This window comes from Silurus meridionalis, chromosome 1 (assembly GCF_014805685.1).
Source record: "Silurus meridionalis isolate SWU-2019-XX chromosome 1, ASM1480568v1, whole genome shotgun sequence".
Classification (NCBI taxonomy): Eukaryota; Metazoa; Chordata; class Actinopteri; order Siluriformes; family Siluridae; genus Silurus; species Silurus meridionalis.
Window position 1 is genome coordinate 35088973 of NC_060884.1, and position 6000 is coordinate 35094972.

The 6000-nt window shown below is 36.1% G+C and overlaps 1 protein-coding gene across 9 annotated transcripts in view; it reads right to left on the reverse strand.

Annotated features, from left to right (window-relative positions):
- The window catches only part of scn8ab (sodium channel, voltage gated, type VIII, alpha subunit b), a 97020-nt gene that overhangs the window by 41947 nt on the left and 49073 nt on the right, over window positions 1-6000 (reverse strand). The gene's annotated exons all lie outside the window — the stretch shown is intronic.

Sequence of the window (6000 nt, forward strand, 5' to 3'; positions counted from 1 at the left end):
ATTCTCACAGGAATGCCCTCACATTCCCACAGGACCTATCTCACATTCTCACAGGAACTATCTGACATTCTCACAGGAATGTTCCTACAGGAATGTCTTTACATTCTCACAAGGACTATCTCACATTTTTACAGGAACTATCTGACATTCTCACAGGAACTATCTCACATTCTCACAGGAATGCCCTCACATTCCCACAGGACCTATCTCACATTTTCACAGAAATGCCCTCACATTCTCACAGGAATGTTCCTATAGGAATGTCTTTACATTCTCACAAGGACTATCTCACATTTTCACAGGAACTATATCACATTCTCACAGTAATGTTCTCACATTCTCACAGAAACTTTCCCACATTCTTACAGGAACTATCTAAGATTCTCACAGGAACTATCTCACATTCTCACAAAAATGTTCTCATGGGAATGCCCTCACATTCCCACAGGAACCATCTAACATTCTCACAGGAACTATCTCACATTCTTACAGGAATGTTCTCACAGGAATGCCCTCACATTTGCATAGGAACTATCTCACATTCTCACAGGAATGTTCCTATAGGAATGTCTTTACATTCTCACAAGGACTATCTCACATTTTCACAGGAACTATCTCACATTCTCACAGAAACTTTCCCACATTCTCACAGGAACTATCTAAGATTCTCACAGGAACCATCTCACATTCTCACAGGAATGCCCTCACATTCCCACAGGACCTATCTCACATACTCACAGGAACTATCTCACATTCTCACAGGAATGTTTTTACATGAATGCCCTTACATTTTCACAGGAACTATCTCACATTCTCACAGGAATGTTCCTATAGGAATGTCTTTACATTCTCGCAAGGACTATCTCACATTTTCACAGGAACTATCTCACATTCTCACAGGAACTATCTCACATTCTCACAGGAACTATCTAACATTTTCACTGGAATGCCCTCACATTCCCACAGGACCTATCTCACATTCTCACAGGAACTATCTCACATTCTCACAGAATTGTTCTTACAGGAATGCCCTCACATTTTTATAGGAACTATCTCACATTCTCACAGGAATGTTCCTATAGGAATGTCTTTACATTCTCACAAGGACTATCTCACATTTTCACAGGAACTATCTCACATTCTCACAGGAATGTTCTCACATTCCCACAGGAACTATCTCACATTCTTACAGGAATGTTCTCACAGGAATGCTCTCCCATTCTCACAGGAACTGTCTCACATTCTTACAGGAACTGTCTCACATTTTTACAGGAACGTGCTCACAGAAACATTTCACAAAACATTTGTAACATTTCTTACATTCTCCCGGGAATGTTCCTACAGGAATGTCTTCAAATTCTCACAGTAACTATCTCACATTCTTTAAGGAAAAATCTCACATGCTCACAGGAATGTTCTCACACTAACATTCTTGCAGGAACATTCTCACTTTCTCACAGGAACATTCTTACACCAACACTCTTACAAGAACGTTCTCACTTTTGCACAGGAACATTCTCACATCAGTCTGGGTAATTAGGGTTTGTGTTTGTGGTGTCGCTGTGAATAAACTTTTTATAATTACTGTAAAAAAGAATTCTTCCTCTTTCTTTGTGAAATTTAAAAATGGGGTAAATTAGTGGTTAAGATGTTGAACTGCTTATAAGAAGGTTGTGAGTTCAAACCCCAGAACAACCAAGCTGCCATGGCTGGGCCCCTGAGCAAGGCCCCTAACCATAAACCACTCAGTTGTATAAATGAGATCAGTGTAAGTTGCTCTCTATAAGGTGAATATTTATTAGTGTTTAGATTTATGATGTAAAAGCTTTATATTTATAATGTTTTATAATGAGTACGCCATGATGCAGCACGCCTGGAGCACGGCGGGTCAAGAGCCTTGCTCAAGGGCCCCAAGAGTGGCAGCTTGATGATAGTGTATAGTTCAAGCTTGGGGCCTAAACCCCTGACCTACATCTTTACAATTAATACAAAAAAACTTTCAGAATTTAATGTTCAAAACTTTTTTATTTGCATATTCTTTCATTCTTATTCTAATTTAAATATTTAAAATTGTAATCTTGTTTGTTTAAACAAAATGTATTTAAATTAATATATCCAAATATTATATGATCCACATCCATATAACCTACATATACTTTATTACAAATATATATACAGTATATATATTAAATAAATGTCACTCTAATTATACATTTATATTATTATAATTATTTATTATTATAAAAATGTATTATTATCATTTATTATTAATAAATGTTTAATACTGTATATACATTTATTATTATTGTAAACATTTATTATTATAAACATGTATTATTATTATCATTTATTAAGCTCAATTTTTACATGTAGTAAAAGCTAGAAAAATATGCTGATGGAGATTTAGTTATTTATTTATCTGTCTGTTTGTTTATTTGTTTGTTTATCGCAACCTTAAAAAGTACTGACCTTATATTTTTGCTGTAAAAATGAAAAGTTATTTATTTACAGAAATTCTAAGATTAAATGAAATGTTGATAAATAATAAAGTTATACACTCTTTTATACAACTTTATAACCTATTTTATCACTGTAAAGCTGCTTCGAAGCGAATGTTTATTGTTAAAACGATCTACAAATAAAACTTAACTGAAAATGTGACATGAACAATCAAACCTCTGATAAATGTGTTGTAATGAAACATGCAATAAATGAATACAAAAATAATAATGAACTATATCACTTCATCATCCTGTACATCACACACACTCCAAATATCACCACATTCACTCCTCACTCCTGTGTGTGTGTGTGTGTGTGTGTGTGTGTGTGTGTGTGTGTGTGTGTGAGACACAGAATATTAGAATATCAGTGATTAATCACCATCCTCCTTCTCATCATCATCATTATCATCAATGTATTTCAGTGTTTGTGTAAAAGCACATTTTATAGAAGAAACAGAAACCTGAAGCATTTGATCTGAAAATATTATATTACATAAAACAAAATGATGTATTAATTTCTGCATTTATCATTATATTGGACATTTATATTACTTTTACATTTATACCACATTACATATTGTACTGTGTGTGTGTGTGTGTGTGTGTGTGTGTGTGTGTAAAGGCTGTTTAATATTTATAAAGATTATTTATAAATAATACAGCAATCACAGAGCTGCTAAATTCTGGACTGTGATTGGTCAGAAGGTGATGATTAATTTTCTCATCAAGTTTTGATTATTCTGATCGGCGATGGTTTCTATAGTAACGGCTCGTTCACAGGAGCGTTTCGTGACAGTCAGAGATATTGCTGGACTGTATGTTTGGTTTTCAGCACAAAGTGGTTTACACGTCTGGTTTTAATCCATAACTAAATATCATAAAACTGAGTATAAGAAGAATAAAACACTGCAGGACATTAGAGTATATACTGAGACCCTGAGATAATACACAAAAACCAGGAGATAATACAGTTACACTTACATTTAAGGCATTTATCAGACTGAGGTCATGAGATAATATTGAGATAATATACTGAGACATGGGATATTATACTGAGGCCAGGAGATCGTACTGAGATAATATACTAGGACCACAAGATGATATTGAGATAACATACGGAGCACGTGATAATAAACTGAGGCCATAAAATAATAGAGAAAATGTGACAATGTTGAGATAATATACTGAGACTAGAATATAATATTGAGATATTATATAAAATAATATAATGAGACCATAAAATAATAAACTGAAGCCATAAGATAACATTGAGATATACTGAGACCATGATATATTAATTTAAGGCAATGAGATAATATTGAGATAATATACTGAGACTAAAGAGATAATAGACAGCACACCCCAAGTGTTTTATTCCTCCAATCTAAACCTGAACAAGCAGAAAATGGTGTTGAATAGTAAAAATGAAGGATAGTTTAATTTCCTGTGATTTTAAATTGTATTATATAATGTTTGAACTGTACTTTTACAGAAATATTTACTCAAACACTGATTAATGATAAAAATGTAAAACAAAAAAGTTGGAGAATAAAAAGCAGCTGTGTGTGTGTGTGTGTGTGTTGGAACACCCAGAAACAGATAAATATTGAACACAACATGCAGCGAGACTGAGAGCAAACACAGAGAGAGGAAGAGGAGGACAGGCAGAGGGGAGGAAGGATCACATGCAGGTCATTTAAACGCCAAGGCTGAAGGCAGCAACATCATCATCATTATCACCCCGTCGTCATGGCAACAACCCCTTTATCAACCAAACATTCCTATCCAGCAAAGAGCAGCGAAACCCCACACACTCCCTGATCACTTCCTGTTTGAGAGACACCAGACACATATTACAGTCGCATTAGTTACTGTGTTTTTTTCGCTATAGAATTCAGCTTTATTTTTTAAGCTAATCATCATACTGAACCGTGAGATTTCGATTTTCTGATGTCTCTCTCTCTCCCCATAATTCAAGTTCTTAAAAAAAAGGGCAGATTTTTTTTAAATGTAAAAATTTAGTTTTTTTTTTAATAAAAAGATAAATTCAGGATGCAAAAGTCCGAGGGGAAGCCAGTTGTTTAAAAACAAAAAACTAATAGGAAGACAGCAGGAGTCTCAGGAGGCATCATGCAGCAGAGATGTGGAGCATTAAGGCTTGGCAGTCTGATCTAGTGTCTGATATTAACCATAAACATTACTACTGAGGCTACTGATGTCTCAGTGATGCGGTGTTTAAACGTCAAAACGTCAAAATGGAATGTGCACACACACACACACACACACACACACACACACACACACACACACACACACACACACACACACACACAGTGATCTATTTAGAGCAGGATTTTGCAAAATCCCTATGAGCTAACAAGAGTAAATCAGATCTCCAAACTCAGAGTTTAAATGAGATTGTATTTACAAGACTGAGCTCAGTAAAGTGGTCCGAGATAAATTTACCCAGAAGCTTTGAGATGAAACGTTTCCTTTTCTGAGGACATGAGATAATATACTGAGGGTTTAAGATAATACTCTATCATGTGGCTGTAGTCTATAAAGTCAATGAGATAATCTATTAAGACCACACTGTGGTGACAAGATAATATATTCATTTATTAAGATACTAAAGTATAATTTAACCATAAGGTTATATACTAGGAGATAATGAGATAATGTATAATGTATAATGTACAATGTATAACTTTAAGACAATAATTAGAAAGTATGAAATAATGTATTAAAACTGTATCATAATACAGTATGTGCCAAAATATACATTACTGAAACTCGCACATATGTCAATGGGTCAGTCGCCACCGGCTCGCTCATTAGGGACAAACTTATACTTATAAAGAACATCTTATTCATCACCACATTATCTGTGTAAAGCTGCTTTGAGACTATGTTTGTTGGTAAAAGACAAATAAACAGGAATTGAATTAAATGAAAAAAAAAAAAGAGGATAGCCATTTTGATTCTCCACCTCTTAGGCAACGCCCTGGAGTGAGAGTACCTGTTGCTCTAGCTATTCAGATTTTTGCAAGAAACTTAGGCACCACTTTAGCCACCCCAAACTCTCCAACTCTTGAACCTCACTGGGGTCCAGCTTTTGTTCCTCGCTGGGGGCACTGCCCAGTCTCCAAGCCCCACTGGTGATGTCACCCAGCCTTTGTTTCTTGCTTGGGTTGGTGCTCAGATTTCGAGCCCCACTGGTGGTGTCGCCCAGCCTTTGTTTCTCACTCACTGGGGGCACTGCTCAGTTCCCAAGCCCCACAAAGGTAGTTGCACTGCTCCTGAGCACAAGGCAGTTTCTTTGTTCCTGAGCTTCACAGAGGATGCCATAAAGAGTGCCACTCCACTCCCGGGCCCAGTCATGGCTAGTTCTTCGTTCCAGAGCTTCGCAGAGAGTGCCAGAGAGGGCACCGCTTAACTGCCAAGCCCAGTCATGGCTGGTTCTTCATTCCTGGGCTTCACAGAGGGTGCCAGAGAG